Source organism: Prunus persica, chromosome G5, assembly GCF_000346465.2.
Source record: "Prunus persica cultivar Lovell chromosome G5, Prunus_persica_NCBIv2, whole genome shotgun sequence".
NCBI lineage: Eukaryota > Viridiplantae > Streptophyta > Magnoliopsida > Rosales > Rosaceae > Prunus > Prunus persica.
This window is the reverse complement of record NC_034013.1, coordinates 5,979,364-5,997,083: the sequence shown is the minus strand read 5'-3', so window position 1 is coordinate 5,997,083 and position 17,720 is coordinate 5,979,364. Positions and strand designations below refer to the sequence as shown.

At 37.7% G+C, this 17,720-nt stretch overlaps 1 pseudogene; it reads right to left on the bottom strand.

Moving 5' to 3' along the window:
* LOC18776962 lies at window positions 4,420-12,128 on the bottom strand (annotated as a pseudogene).

Here is a 17,720-nt window from a genome sequence, read left to right as displayed (position 1 = left end):
TAGCCCTAGGGTTCGCGTTTTCGAAGTATCCGGGACTCTGATTCACTATCCGTCGAATCCTACACGTTTCTAAAATTATCTAGAATAACATATCTGAACCTGGTTACGATCCAACGGTCAACAGTATTGAACCCGATAATCGCACAATATGGAAAATCCGTTCGACGCTCAAACGGTATCCAAATTGAGATCCGTGAATTCCTATGCGCTCGTGACAACCTAAGGATCACATCAGAACACTGTACCACTGCACTACACTTTCTCACGCACCGCCGCACGCGCCGGCAGCGATGGGTGTCCAAAGCGATTACGCATCGCCGGAAAATCTCAAAACCAAGGTTCCAAACTCCTATCCTACGTATAACACCATTTTTGGAACCACTTTTGTTCTTGGACCAACCCCAAAAACTGACCGGAAGTGGCCAAACACGGAGGCCGAAAATCGACCGAATTCCAAATTACAAACTGAGCTAGCTACGGTCAAAATCGATGCAAACCTACCCAACCATCAGCTAGAGCATGGAAAATAGGTAGAAATCCATACCTTACTCGACAAATTTGGAGGAGAATTGAAGGAGAAAGAATGGGTTGAAATTTCTGTCAAAACTGATCGGTTTTCTTCAGTTTTCGGCCAGCATCGGCAGTTCCACGGGCGGAGAGTGGTCGGAAAGGGAAGAGGAGGTGGCGACGGTTCAAACGGGACCGGTCTCGTCGCCGGCGGTGCTCTGTGGCGGCGACGGTGATCGAACAAAACCAACTGTTGGGGGGGGTTTGCGACGGGAGGGAGGGAGAGAGAGAGAGAGAGAGAGAGAGAGAGAGAGAGAGAGAGAGAGAGAGAGAGAGAGAGAGAGAGAGAGAGAGAAACTGAGGTTATATAAAAAAATCTGATTTTTTCTAATTACCGTTTTGCCCTTCGTGATATTTTAATAGTATTTTCTTCGTTAAAGTTCCAATTCGAGCCCACTTCGTGTCTACGAACTCATTTTGTCGTGCTCTATGCAACGGTGTAAGTGAAATTGTCAAATTCCTTTTCGGTCAAAAAGTCAACTTTGCGTTCATAATTTATTCCAAGAACAAAATTGTCTTTCCTCATAATAAATTACTAATTATAAATGAATTTTAGGTTTGGGTCATTACATGGGGACTTGGGTTGCAATCATATATATATATATATATATAGATTTATGTCTATAAAGAACCAGATTTGCCTAGCGGGTTTTGTTCTTGATATTTTGGAACTGTACCAAACTATACAATGAGTAAATCTATGAACAATGATGGTTGTGTAATCTAGAGAAACAAAGCATCAAGGACAGACATGTTTCAGAGAAACAGAAGCAGAGAGAGAAGTATCTGACCCAAAGGCCAATTGAACCAAGCAAGGGAGAAATCTCTCCTTGCCAAAGAGCAAGGAGAGACAAACCCAGTACAAAACTTGCAGCAAAACTCTCTCTCTGTCTCTCCCGTATTTTCCCCTTAAAGCCTCAAGAACACAAAGCCCCCAATTGCATAGAACCAAATGAAAAACCTAATTTCATAACATATATAAACCCAAAAATCATAAATGTAATGGGAAGATGAACTCACTGATAAGTAGCTGATTGTTGTTGGCAATTAACGTCCTTGATTGAGATGGAGTTTTGAGATGCAGGGGGAGGAAGAAGAAGAATAGTGAGAAGAGCAGTCTGAGAGTAAAGGTCAGAGAGTGTGAAGGTCGCGAGATCTATTTTGTGATAGGGTCAAATGTTGTCATTTTGTGAAATACTGAGGGGTATTATAGGGATAATGAAACTTTCATTAACAAGAAAACCGGCTCTTTTTTTAAGCAACTTTTGAAAGCTCCATATACCTGACTTGCTTTTTATGATGGGTGTTTTTAAAATAAGCGTGTTTTTTTGGGTTTACCAAACACCCAACTCATGCCAAATTTTTATTAAAGTTGCTTTAAAAAAAAATTAAGCACTGCCAAACGCCACCTAAAGCGGGCCAAAATGAATGAGTTCGACCAAGTATTTTGGGTTACATTTAAGGTGACTGGAATTAAGTATGGCCGAGGAACTGGAGACTATGGTTGGCCAAAATGGTGAAACACCAAGACACAGAAAAGGCAAAGGTTGTACAATAGGTGATCATGGGGGAAATCAACCGCAACCACTGCCACTGGCTAGGAGAACTAGTCGACCGGTATATTGGTGCCCATATTCAGAATATGTCGGTCTTCAATCCGCCATTGGCCCATACCAGCCTTCATTGAGGAACTGGTTCCCTGATCCGCCTCGTTATAGAAAAAATAAAAATGAAAAACTACTTCGTTGAATGAGAAAAGCAATTTTGTATATCCGTGCGACTATACTGTTGGAAAAATTCTATTTAACTAGTATCGCCGGGCGGCTATAATTTTGAAATTTCTATTTAAAGATTATAGGCATGCGGTTGTACTGTTAAAAAATTTCTATTTATAAAGTACAGCCACTCGGCTAGACTATTGAAAATTCTATTTGTTGAGTATAGCCGCTCTTCTATATTGGTGAAATATTCTATAGATATTTCCACATTACACTAAGAATAAAAATATATTTATTTTAGGGTTAGTTTAATAATGCTCTATAGACGTCTTGAAGACATAAATCAATTTTCTGCGCGGTGATATGTATGTTAATTAATTCTTTAAAGACAAATATCATAATGCGATGGGTAAATATCATGATAATTTGGACTTATATGAGAGGATATATATATATATATATATATAGAGAGAGAGAGAGAGAGAGAGAGAGAGAGAGAAAGAGAGAGAGAAATATATATATATATATATATATGGATGCTATAACCTTTAAGAACTAGAAAGATTTGTTAAGATATATATGAGGCTTGTATCTTGGTTAGACGATCTTAAGGGCTTATTGGGAATTGATTATTTCCTTTTCAGCATTTAATATCCCCGTTAGGATCCTAACATGTAAACTCGATTGTACTATCAAAGAGAATAAGGAACAGTTGACCCAAAAATAGGACAGATATTGTAGCATGTAGGGCTTGTAGCTTTTATATCCCGTACTTGTAGATTCATGTAATTCAGTTCACTAATTGTATATTATGGACGTAGCCTGACTTGAGTGTGTGTCATGATGTGAATGTGTCGTTTTTACGATCTTAATCCGTTGAGTCAAAGTTAGACATCAACAATCCAAGTATACGTGTATTCTTTTCTTTACTTGAATGCTAGGACGAGATGAAAATGTTGAAAATGTTATATGGTAATATTAATATCACATTGTCAATTGATTCATGGAATTTGTGTGTGTATAGGAAGCACAAGTTATAGGAACAATGAATTTCCTTTAACTACGATGTAAAAATCTTTAAATTTGTTTTGAATTTTAACTAGATTGGTGCATTTTTGGATGTTCATGGCAAGATCATGCAAAAGGTAATCTGGATACAGAATATATAAATGGTGCATTTTAATTGGCAAAAAGACTCATCTCTTCATCATAATATTGTACTTCCCCCTCTTTAAAAATATAAAGTAATTATATATATATGTATATATTAATTATGAGCCTAGCTAGTCCTAAATAATCTTTATATACTGCGCACAGCAAGCTAGCTCAACGGTTTGTATTTGAAGTTGTAGCCAGTCAACAACACCACCTTGTAAGCTCTAGTTACGTATCCTAGAATTTTTCAAATTAAGTTTTATCTAGCTCTCCTGTTACAGCAAACTTCCATAAACCAGGTACGTGCGAGAGAGTTTTTCTCTTCTACTGGCACCTAAATTTTCCGGTCCTCTTCTGCTGCCATTTACTTGCCTGAGAAATTAATTTCTCCAAAAATGTCCGATCAGAAATGGCTTTAAGAATAAGTATAATTAAGTTGTAAATTGATGTTATATATATGGTTAATTACGTGTTTCCAATCCATGCCACCTCCGAACAAGTGTAATGACGTCGTTTCACAGTTTTACCTTGTAGGATCAGTGACATGATCATGTGATTACTCTAAGGGAATATATTTACTCACCACTTTAACCAAATGTGTACTCTCACTACCCATTTTAACACTTGACACGTGTTCATTGACATAATCATAGTTATATATTTATAGAACTATATGGTTATACCCATAGACACATGTCAAATATTAAGAATGATGGTGAGCAAAAATATGCACCCTTAATCTAACTTGATTTAACCTTGCAATGGTAATGAAAACATGTCAACCTCATAGCTATAGCTGCTAATTCATTGAGTGAGATTTTAAGAGCAAATCCACGTCATGGGTTAATTGTTTCTATGTTTTGAGGCATGGATTTCAAAGTGGAAGGATAGCAGCTCATAGCTAGCGTCTTTCTATATTATTCAATTATACATATTTTATACACCACACTATATTATGACATATATGCATTTTAATTAATCATGCGGTTGGATAAGAAGCTTCCATAGCAATGCCACAGAGTCCTTCCTTGGCAGGAATGCCCCTTTGCATCGTCACATATCCATCCTCCCCCAACCATGTGCCCTAAAAATTCTTCACCAGCCAGTATTTAGTCCCATCACTACTAGTCCTAGTCCCGTATCCAACTGCGGTAACACCATGATCTAAGTTTATACCACAGTGAACACACCACTTGAATAAAACTGGAATGTACAGCCACTTGCGTCAATGGCAACCGAAATGTTGAAATATAAGTGTTTTAGCTGATATGATGTTGTATTTAGTTTAAATTTACAGATTTAAATGTGAGCGCTTGGATTACAATCCAAGTGGACAACTAAGATGTAATCTTAGAATAGAAGAATGGATGGCTAGATTTGGATGATGTAATTTGGGAATTTTCTGTTCCAGGTTATTAGTGCACACTGTGTGCGTGAGAAGAAGAACAGAATTCATCTTTTTGCTCCTTCCTCAAGCTCTCTCTCATTCTGAAAATCTCTCTGAAACCTTTACTCATTCAGTAGCATTTGTAGAATGCAAGTTATAATTCAGACCATAGTTTGAATTCTAACATGGCCTTAGAGCCAGGTTCGATTGTTAACTTTGGTCGATTAAATCTGTGAAGAAAACGAACTGAAATTTGGAAAAGTGGTTTCGCGATCTGTGTCTAACATGGCAGGGTATGGAGGTGGTGAGCTGAGAGTGCCGATCTTTGGCGGTGATAACTATGAAAACTGGAGCATAGGAATGAAAACCATTTTCAAATCTCATGGGCTTTGGGAATTAGTTGAGAAGGGAATAGAGTGCTCAAATTCGAAGGGAGCTGACGAATCTGATGCAAAGAAGAAAGAAAAGGAAGAATCGAGTGGTGCTGGGAAGATGACTCTCACCGAGCTACTCATGAAGGATGCTATAGCGCTGGGTCTTATTCAAGGAGCAGTGTCTGATGAGATCTTCCCTCGATTCTCTCATGAAGAAACCTCTGAGGGAGCCTGGGATATCTTGATGAAGGAATTCCATGGTGATAAACAGGTTAGAAGTGTTAAATTGCAAGGTCTACTTAGAGAATTTGAATATACGAGAATGAGAGATGATGAGTCCCTTTCTGCTTATCTTACCAAACTGTTTGATCTGATAAACCAAATGAGGAGCTATGGAGAGGATTTAGCTAGAGCAAGGATTGTTACAAAAATTACTAATCAGTTTGCCATCAGCTTATGATTCAATCTGTTCTGTTATTGAGCATTCTAAGGATTTGGATGAAATTGAGGTACAAGAAGTGGTAACCTCTTTGAAGAGTTTTGAATTATGGCTAGATAGGCACTTTGGAGATAAGACTGAGAAAGCATTTGCTAGTCTTTGTGTGAATCCCAATCAAAAAATTACAGTGGAAGTCAAAGTGGTTTTAGGGATCAAAGGAATTGGAGGACAAAAGGCAAAAAGTGGGATAATATATCAACTGATGGAGCCAGAAACCCCTGCAAACATTGTGGCGAACTACATTTTGGTGATTTTCGGTTTAAGGGAAAACCAAAATGTTACAACTGTGACAAATTTGGTCATATTGCAAAAGATTGCTATAGCAAGAAACCAGCACAACAGCTCAACTATGCTACTCAGACCGAATCCACACCAACCATGTTTTATGCTAGTAATAAAGGTTCTGCTAGTGTAAAAGGATGTGATGATGTATGTGTTGGGGCCAAAATCCTGTGCACCTAGCCCAACACTAAAGAGCCCAGAATAACGCCAAAGGGCCCAAGCAGTCTGGGCTTTGCAAAATAAACAGGAATCGAGGGCCCAAAATTCAAAAAAGCCCAGCCAGTGATCTGTCGAAACCACGACAATAAACTTGGGCTTCGAAAAAGAAGAAAAGAAAGAAATCAGCCCATAGCTCAACTCAAACTGGGCTTGGCATAATTAAAAAAGAAGAAAGGCCCACGTCTTTTACGAAATGGCAAAGTTGTAAAAAAAAATGCCAAATTAAGTGGCAATTGATCACTAGAGTACATAAAAAAGAATTGGATTGGGCCCAGCATCTAAATACTCACCATTTATCTCAAAACACGGAGTATAAGATCAGCAGATTTTTGGAAAGTCTATTCTCAGAGCCCAAGTGAATACATGACTTTGAAAAGTCAACAATTTCAACTATCACAAGAGAGTTGATTGGTAATTAATGAAAGCAGGTCATTAGCAGAGAGACTTCCCTGAAACTTTGGGGCTAAAAGATCAGAATCCTTTTCTATATCCAAAAAAATTCGTTAGACATCATTTCCACGGGATAAGCAGGCCATATTTTCTAAAAAGATAAGTGGGAAGCAGGGAGTTGTTCATCTGGAAGATCAAAACTAAACCATCACAGTTTGAACTCTCACAAAGAGCAGTTAAATTGGAAGAAGGGTTAGGTTTCTTTTTCAAGAAATACAGGGAAGTAACTGCCTTAGGAACTGACTATAGAAAGCTTATCTACCAAAATTGATAAAAACTCTTTTTCTTTGCATTTAAAAATGAAAGATCTTTTGAGAAATTTTGCCGCCCATTATTAAAAGAATTAGAAGCACCACTCCAAAGCATCTCTTATAAATATAGGAGAGGGTGAACAGAGCAAAAGATCAGACAATCAATCAAACAACCAAAAAATCAGTCAAAAGACAAAAACTCAAAATGATCACTTGATCTCAAAGAACCTTCAAACAAACTGAAGCATCCAAAAGCAATTTAAAACGAGATTTCTCTTGTTACAAATTTGGTTCAGCAAAAGCCAAAACAAGCAGAGACTAGGTTTTCACAAATATGAAAACCTCAACAAATTTATGGAGAGCCCTGATCAAGCAAAACAAGTATCACAGTGCAGTTCCAACTCAGTAATCCTTGAGTCCAGCCACTTCTGCCCCCTTCAGACTAAAGAGGCCGTAATTATGTCCGTTCAAAAAGCCTTCCAGGGCTTGAAATAAATTAAAGCTCTGCCAAACTCAAACGTTTGTATCGATTTAGAGCTGAAACTTGAAATTGAAGTTGCTGACAGTCCAGTCCAGCACAGGCATACCCAGTCCAGCCCGGATCAGAAGCATCTATCCAGGCAGAAATGGAAGTCCAGCCTTCTTTTTGTCTTTCTAGAGTTGGCTTTTCCCTTTTGAGTTTTGTAAAAGGCAATTCTACCTAAAAATAGTTCATTTTCTCATCATTTATTCTGGCTAGAACTACCAGTTTTATACTATGAAAAATTATGAAGTACTTACCAGTCTGAGGCAAGAAAAGAACTTACTTGGGAGATATTCCTCACCCAAATTCACAACCGTTTGGTTAGAAATCAGTAACTTGGGGTGCAAGTTATCTATTTTTAAAGTCTTCTAGGATTTCTCATTGCTAGCAGTGGCACGCTCGCACAGTAAAGAAAGTTGACTTGTTGACCAGTAAATGGTTTTCAAGGCAATAGGGAACTTTGCCCTACCATCACAGGAACAAACACAAAACGGGTGAACAGTATGGTATTTGGATAGCAGATGCAGCAACCATATGACTGGTGGGGAAGATGTATTAGTTGATGTTGATAGGAATATAACTGCAAAAGTTGCAATGGGGACAGGACAATTGGTTGATGTTGTTGGAAAAGGAAATCTTGTTGTTGACACTAAGATGGGAAGAAGGTATGTCAAAGGAGCACTGTTAGTCACTGGTCTCAAGGAGAATTTGCTCAGTGTAGGGAAAATGATGAAGCATGGATATGTTCTGATTTTTGGAGCCAATAAGGTTGAAATTTATGATGATTGTTCTTTATCAAATCTAGTTGCTAAGGTGCAAATGAAAGGCAACAGAAGTTTTCCTTTGAAGCTTCACACAACTTTACAGGTTGCATTAAGAGCAAATGTAGAGTCATCAACTTTAGTTTGGCATAGAAGAATGGGGCATTTAAACTTCACCAGTTTGAAGTTGCTGTAAGATCAGGGAATGGTACTTGGATTGCCAGAAATTAAGCTTGTCACTGAAGTTGTTGAGGGGTGTACTTTTGAAAAACATTGCAGAGATTCCTTTCCAAAAGAAGCAACAAGCAGAGCCACAATCCTACTCGAGTTGGTACACAAAAATGTTTGTGGACCAATGCAGACTGTTACAAAAGCTGGAAATAGGTATTTTCTTACCTTCATAGACGATTGTACTCATATGTGTTGGATCTATTTCTTGAGATACAAATCAGAAGTCCTTAATGTCTTTAAAAAAATTTAAAGCCACTGTTGAGCTACAAAGTGGATATAAATTGAAAAAAATAAGAAGTGACAGGGGGGAGAATATACTTCCAATGAATTCAACAAATTTTGTGAAGACATGGGAATGGAAAGGCAGCTAACTGTGGCATATTCACCATAGCAAAACGGAATAGCAGAACAAAAGAACAGAACAATTATGGAGATGGCTAAATGCATGATGATTGAGAAGAAGATGCCTCTAGAATTTTGGGCTGAGGCAGTAAACACTACAGTGTATGTTCAGAATAGATGTCCAACTAAGGCCTTAGACAAGAAAACTCCATTTGAAGCTTATAGTGGTAGAAAGCTAGGAGTTAAGCATTTAAGAGTGTTTGGTTCTTTGTGCTATGCACAAGATGTATATTTCTTGGGTATGGCAACTATGAAAAAGGCTACAGACTATATAACATTGCATCTGAAAAAAAATGATTATTTCCAGGGATGTGATATTCAATGCGGCATCTGTTTGGGATTGGAATGCACAAAAGGAATGTGATATCTCAACACCTCTTAATGAGACACTCACTGAGAGAGAAGAGGAATCTAATGATTCTAGCCTGAGTCAAGAAGAGATTTCAGAATAGGGGCATGTTGATCCTGACTCAATATCACTGGATGTTGATCACACACCTCTGAAATACAAGAGTATTGTAGAAGTGTATGCAAGATGTAACTTGTGTATTATCGAGCCTGAGACCTTTGAAGAGGCTGTTAAGGATGAAGCATGGTAGAAAGCAATGGAGAATGAGGTAGAAATTATAGAGAAGAACAAAACTTGGGAGTTGGTTGATAGACTAACTGATAAACCAGTAATTGGTGTCAAATGGATTTATAAAACCAAGCTGAATTTAGATGGTACAGTTCAAAAAGACAAGGCTCGACTAGTGGCAAAGGGCTATTCTCAAAAGCCAGGGATAGATTTCAATGAAACTTTTGCACCTGTTGCTAGGCTGGATACCATTAGAAAATTAGTGGCATTGCCTGCACAAAAGGGGTGGAAACTGTTTCAGTTAGATGTGAAGTCTGCATTCTTGAATGGAGTGTTGCGTGAAGAGGTGTATGTGGATCAACCTCCTGGTTTTATGATTAAGAACAAAGAGGACAGAGTGTATAGGCTCAAGAAGGCATTATATGGACTTAAACAAGCTCCAAGAGCTTGGTATGAAGAATCAATTCTTACTTCATCAAGGCAAGTTTCCAGAGAAGTCCTAGTGAGGCAACACTATATGTAAAGGCTGCAGAAAGTAGTATTATTATTGTTTCTTTATATGTAGATGATATTATCTACACTGGAAGCTCAAAAGCCTTCATGATGGAGTTCAAAACCGAAATGATGATGCAATATGAAATGACTGATCTTGGTTTGCTTCACCATTTCTTGGGGTTAGGAGTGATACAAACTGAGTCTTACATTTTCTTGCACCAGAAGAAATATGCTAAGATATTGCTAGACAAATTTGGCTTCAAGGACTGTAAAGCAGTGGCTACTCCTCTTGCAATGAATGAGAAGCTATCCAAGGAAGATGGGAGTGAACAAGTTGATGAAGTGGTTTATAGGCAGATAGTTGGAAGTCTGTTGTACTTGATTGCAACAAGGCCGGACATCATGGTTGCAGCAAGTCTTTTCGCTAGATTTATGCATGGGCCTACTAGAAAACATATGGGAACTGCCAAAAGGGTACTGAGGTACATTCAAGGCACATTTGATTATGCCATAGCATATGAGAAAGGAAAAGAAGCAAGGCTCATTGGCTACTGTGACAGTGATTGGTCAGGGAGCGAGGATGACATGAGAAGCACCTCTGGATATGCATTTAATCTTGGATCAGGTGTGTTTTCCTAGGCTTCAGTCAAGCAAAGTAGTGTAGCTCTGTCTACAGTAGAAGCAGAGTATGTTAGTGCAGCAGAAGCTACTGCACAAGCAATCTGGTTGCGCTTCGTTCTCTTAGACATTGGTGAAGAACATGTGGGTGCTACTACAATTCTATGTGATAATACCTCTGCTATTGCCATAACCAAGAATCATGTGCATCATCATAAGACAAGGCATATAAACAGGAGGTTTCACTTCATTCGAGATGCTTTGCAAAATGGAGAGATTGATTTACTATATTGCAAAATTGAAGAGTAAACTGCAGACATCTTTATTAAGGCTCTCGCAAGAGATTGGTTTGAATACCTGAGAAGAAAGCTTGGAGTAATCTCAGCTAAACACTTAGAAGGGAGTGTTGAAATATAACTGTTTTAGCTGATATGATGTTGTATTTAGTTTAAATTTACAGATTTAAATGTGAGCCCTTGGATTACAGTCCAAGTGGACAGCTAAGATGTAATCTTAGAATAGAAGAATGGATGGCTAGATTTGAATGATGTAATTTGCGAATTTCCTGTTCCAACTGTTATTAGTGCACAGTGTGTGTGTGAGAAGAAGAATAGAATTCATCTTTTTGCTCTTTCCTCAAGCTCTCTCTCATTCTGAAAATCTCTCCGAAACCTTTACTCATTTAGTAGCATTTGTAGAATGCAAGTTATAATTCAGATCATAGTCTGAATTCCAAAAGAAATTGGTTGGTTAGCGACGGCTTGCAACATAGCATTTTGGTTGTTTTTAGGCACATCCTCGTACCCGTTTATGGACACTGTTTGGGATGCAGCCTTCTGAGTGTTGTAACCCTGGTAGGAGTGATTAGCTTCAGTTGTCAACCTTTGTTCCGTTGGATGAATTGAAAAGCGTCATCCATTAGACCACCTTCACAGCCATGATCTTGACCTGTCGTGTCATAATCCACAAGCTCTTGCTCTGATAGTGAGATTAAGTTTCTGGTTTTGAGCTTGTTATCCCCTTTTGTAGCTGCCACTGCTGAGAATGCCCAACAACACCCTATAAAATTGAAATAACATGCCTCATCATTCAATAACATGTTATGTTGTGAAACAGTGAATGCGTCATCATTTAACAACTTGTTTAATACTTACAACATTTGCCTTGGTCCTTGATAGGCGTCACTGCACCCTTTTCTCTCCATTCCACTGAAGGAGGCACATCAGTGACATTTCAATATCTAAAACATGTAGCTTTCGTGGAATTGGACATGATCGATTTGGAGGATCGTTTCGTGTAACCATTACGAATTTCCTGAAACTCCTCATTGGTTAGGTCTGCAAATTCATTTAAGCTTAGAGTGAAGTAGTTCTGGCTCATGTGTTTGTTAAAAGCCTTAATGAACTCCAAGTTGGCCTTGAATATCACGAATAGCCTCTCTTTCTCCTCAGCATCCTTATAAAAAAAAACTGGCCCAAATTGAGCCATCCAGTCTTCATGTCTCGCCAACATGGTTTTTTCACATAATAAATTTGGCGAGACGATGCTTGAGAGGAGCAAATGGCCAAAATGAAAGGAAAAGCTAAGCAGAGGTACTGGTCTTGATTTGTGAGAGCCATGGTAAAAAGTAAATAAGCACAATTGATACGTATTCTATGAAAATATATTTAATCTTTCATAGGCACAAGACATTCAATGAGCATCTGGGATTTTATAGACATAAACTTGTTGTGGGCTGTCCTTTTCCTCATAGTATACTAGATGGGGACCTGTCTACGTGCCCTTGAAGAATTTCTGACTTAGGCACACAATAATTCAATGTTCTGGGGCCGTTAATCATTATTTATTTCCTAATTTCACATTATCCTTTACTAACGGTATAAGAAGATTAGCTGAACTAACTCATTTTTTTGATAGACGAGTAATTGATGGAATTACGAATGGAGTCAGTATTGCGACTTTATTTTTTTATTATTTTAAGAAAATGAACAAGTGATCCATTACAAGTCATGGATTCTCTTCGATCTTAATCATTTCATAAACTACTTAACGTATTAACCGGGCACTGAATGATTCAATTTTTAGGGCATTAATGATGATATGGGTTGTGATGTGTGTCAAATCCAATTTGCACACATCATTATTTATTTGCTACTTTCACGCTATCTAGCACATTATTTTAAAGAAAATACCAAATTTTCACACCAAAATAAAAAATAAAAATCAAACTAGTATGGACCATGGAATTTAAGCTTAGTATAATTAAGGGCTAAATTGATAGGTGACATGTTAAAAGTTTAGTATTTTGATTAGGAGATTATTAGGTTATAAGATAGATTTTAAATCGTATTTTACTTCTCTTTAAATAGGTCCTAAATTGAATCTTAATTAAGAATTAATAAAGTAAAAAATAAAAAGAGTAGATTAATCGACATGGCAATATCTTCACGGATATAATACTTGAGTCCACTTCTAATTACACTTCTTTGTTTATACTAGTTGTGAATTCACGAAACATAACTGTGAATATCAGAAAGAAAAATTCATCTCTCTTTGCAATCAAAAAGAAAAATTCACTGAAATTGGAGATTGATTTAATTTCAGATGGTTTTCGTCTTCAATTCCTTAAATTAGTTCTGAAAATGCTTGCGTGCTTTGGCGAACTGCTCGCACTCGGGATGAGCTTTCTCAACAACCAAACCAAAAGGGTAGGCAACGCGGTGGCTTGGTGCGATGACATCGACGCTGTCTCCTTCCAATAGGTTGAGCTTCCGGGTGGCCACCGGTGCAGTTTTTGATTTGTTGTTAGGGTCGACTTCGTGGGAAATCTTGCATTCAGGGTCAGGGCTGTGTAGCAGTGTCACTTGACAATCATCCACAGGCTCCTTAGATTTGTCCAACTTAAACACGTACAGTCCAAGCTGGTTGGTTTCGGCCTCTTAGCTGGATTTTATGTTCCCCCCCTCCCTACACTCCAATCGCACCCTTGCACCTGATCAATGGGCAATGTGCATGCATGCATGCATAAATCTTATATTCAAATCTTATAATCGACATTTAGGTAGTTTGTTACCTACTTATTAACGTTACGTACCTGGAATCATCTTACTCATCTCGGTCATAGACTTCAATTAGCAGTTGTCACAGTAGACCAGGCCGGTGAGGTAGATTTTGTCGTCGGTGGTGTTGGAGTAAGTGAAACTGAGGAGGGACAAGAAACAAAAGGCAAAGACAAGGACGGTAGTCTGTGTCGACATTGTTGATGTTGAGTTTGCTAGTGTTGGTTCTATTCTATGTATTGCTGATGATGAATTAGACAGGGCTTTCTGCTTCTTATAAAGGGAAAAGAAGCAAAGAATTAATGCGTATATTTTGGAGAGTTTTGTGAGCCTTTGTTTGTTTAAATGTGGAATTGAGACAATTACTCACCCCCTCACTACTACAATTATCATCGTCATAGAGGTGAAAATGCTAACACCATAGCATTCCCCAAAATCCAAATCCTAAATGTCATTTTCTTGGAAGAATGGGGCCCTAGCCCTGAAAGGGCCAAAAGACACTACTACAAAAAGTGAAAAAGACAACCAGAAAACAACGACGGTCAAAGTGAAAACAGTCGTGGTTTTTAAAAAGACGACGGTTCTAAAAACACCGTCGTGTAATACCACCTTAGACAACTAAAAATGGAGATTCAAATGGCTGTTCAAAAACAACGACGTACCTAATTAAAAAACCGACGTCTATTTGAAACAGATTTCCGCAGTGTAAAATCAAAGCCAACAAAGAACGGCATAAGTTATGAATCGACCGACGTAGAAAGTAAAGACGACGATTTCAATAAAAGCCGCCGTTTTTACTCATAAAATAACACGACGAAATTTTCGTATAAGACGCCGTATAATTACAAACAAATCGACGGCTTAAAAATACAAAATATCGCCGTATTAAATTAATTTACAACGACGAAAAATATAAATATATCGACGTTATTCTCGTATAGTTCTACGACGTTATCTTTAAATCGTACTATAAAATTTAACGTCGTATTTATTAATTTTATACGTCGTACCTTTAATTTAAACCGTCGTCTTAATAAGAATTTTTGTTAACAATTTTTTCCTTTATTTTCTTATCCTACGTCGGTAGATCTACTTAATGACAAGAATTGAAATCTGTCATCCAAAAAAGAAACTTAACATAATCCAGAACATTAATTTCCTTCATTTTAAATTTCCTCCGGAAAAAAAACTCTATTTATAACGCACTGTAATTGAAAAATAAACTGAAAGGTCACGGGAAAAAAATTTCTATTCATAATTTAACAATTCAAATCCACGTCGGTTATATTAAACCTAACGACGTTAAATGAAAAGATTCCACGTCGCAAAACAAATATTGCGTCGTGTTAGTTTATGATTTCTTTAATAGTTTCAGTTTCTTTAACAGTTTGGTCATTTATCTTTCTGCAGGACTTGTATAGTTCAAAGCATTGACTTGTATAGTTCAGAGTATAGTTCAAAGCACTGATTCGATTGCTCATGCTTTATCGCATTCATGAAGCCATTTCTATTCTTTATCGCATTCTTGAAACCCATCTTCTTCTTCTGAAGCTCTACGGATAAAGGAAGAGGCTATCACAAATCTGACGGATCTTCTTAGCCAAGAAAATCAAGCAGAGGATCAGGCACATCTGATCTTTAGATTTCCCTGAGAAGCGAACTTTCCTTCGACAGCGAGTGGAGGCCAGGCTTGCATCTCTTTTGATGGAAAGCAAGGAGTATTCAGAAGCACTAAATGTCCTATCAGGCTTGATCAAGGAAGTGAGAAGGCTAGTTGACAAGCTTCTTCTTGTGCACATAGATTTGATGCGAGTAAGCTCAATTTCTCTTTGAGAAAGACATCCAAATTACTGTCTTTGAGATGTGAGAGACAGTGTCTTTGAGAGAGGAAGAACTTGGAACCCTAAATGTAAACCGAAAATGAATGAAAGCGGCAAATTTATAGAATAAATTTTTAAAACCAACGGCGGTCCTTACAAAAAAACCGCCGTTTAAATTTTAAAATCAACGTCGTTATGACCGACGTATATTACATAAATCCACGTCGGTACATTAATAAAACCGACGTGTTAAATGATCTACCATGACGCGAGTTATTACTTATGTACTTTAATTTTTGAGTTTACTACGACGGTACCTACAACACTACTGTCGTACTTATTTACCACGTCCGAAGTTAAACGTACTGTCGTATTTTGTAATTTATACGTCGTAGTTATATGTAACCGCCGTATTATTTTTTGAAATGGTTTTATATGTAAGCAACTTTTCGTGTACCTGTCTTACACATGCACTGTTTCCAAACCCGATTAAAAATTTCAATCTCCCAGAGAAAACTTTTAGACTTTTTTCCTTGTCAGAACACTTTCAGAGTATCTCATCGTCTTCCTCTCGTCTTCTTCGTCGTCTCTGAACTTAAACATCGATCGTCTTCCTCTTGCTTTCATTGCACGTAAAAGGTAAGCTTTCATTTTCACTATTTTGGTTGCTGTTTTGCATGCTCATACGTTTTTTGTTTGAAAAATCTTTTTACCTTTTTTCTGGCCAAAATCATTTTACTTCTTTCCAAGTTCGAAAAAATATACAGACAAAGAGGGAAAGTTTCCAACTTTGAAGACAACTACCTCAACTAAATAAGACGACGGTAGCTTCTTATTTACGTGGTTAAATATGTAGACCACGACGGTTCGTCAGTCGTTCTAGCGTCGTCTGAAAATTGACAAAGTTGTTTTTAAAATTATAGTCTTTTTTTTATTTGCTTGTTTAATTGCAGGTTTGATTTCTCTGAACAATGGTTTTTGTTTTTCCCTAATTTGATAAAATATAAAGAAAAAGAAATTAGGGTTGGTATCTAATATAGACGACAGTATCTTATTGTTTTACGTCGTGTGAATGTTAATACCACGACGTCATATTAAAATACCGTCGTCTATATAAGATTCCAAAACTTTCTTTCTTGGCCTTGTATTTTATCAAATTAGAAAACAAAAACCATGGTTCAGAAAAATCAAATCTGCAATCAAACATTCACAGAGAAAGAAAGAAGGGTTTTGGATCCTTATATAGACGACGGTATATTACTACTGACGTCGTGTGAACATCAATACCACGACGTTATATAAATATTCCGTCGTTTATAGTTAATTATTACGTCGTTTGTTGTCAATTATTTCGTCGTTGTTTAATTACCTTGGTTTTAAACATTTATTACGTCTGATATTATTTCATTGCGTCGTTTAAAATCATATCATACGTCGTCTTTTATTAATAACCGTCGTTTGTGTTCTTAATCTTTTCTTGAAATATTTTCACTTGCAGTTTTGTCTGTAAAAATGGTTTCTCACCAAGACCAAAGTAAGGATTCTGGCTCCAACAAAAATGGAGGTAAGGAGCAAGTACCTCCTCAAGAGAAGTCTTCGAAGATAATGAAGTCTTCGAAGAAGATGAAGTTTGCTTCATCATCTGCTGATACAGAACCAACCAGCGCGACAACAATCTCTGATGATTCAAAGGCTGGTCGAGGTATGAGCACAATGCCTCGTGTTGTGAAGAGAAAACTTCAGAAACTGAGGCCAATTGTTGAGTACAATAAAAGGGGGAAAGGAATTGGCCAAGCACACAGTGAGATGCAGTCCTATATTGGTGTGTTGGCACGCTCCAGAGTCCCACTTGTGGACTTGAAATGGGCTCAAATCCCCAAGGATATAAAGGAGTAGATTTGGGAAGCAGTTGACATTGCTTTTGTAGTAGGTCAAGGGGGCAAGAACTCTGTCTTAGCTTCTGCTGCCAAGAAATGGAAGGATTTCAAGTCTACACTAACGAGGCATTATATCCTTCCATACACCAATGACAGGGAGAGATTAAGCCAACCCCCTGAAACATATAAATTCATAGAGAAAGCACAATGGGATGCCTTTGTAGCTTCAAGGCTATCCAAAGATTTTGAGTCTGTGCATTCTCAACATGCACAGATTAGGGAGAAACTCGAGTACAATCATCGATTGTCTCGAAAAGGATATGCTGGTTTGGAGGATCAATTAGAGGAAACCATGCCTGGGGTAGAAATTGATCGATCTACCTTATGGAAGAGAGCTAGACAGGACAAACATGGTAACATCCCTGATCCAAAGGTGGCAGAGAAAGCAAAATTAA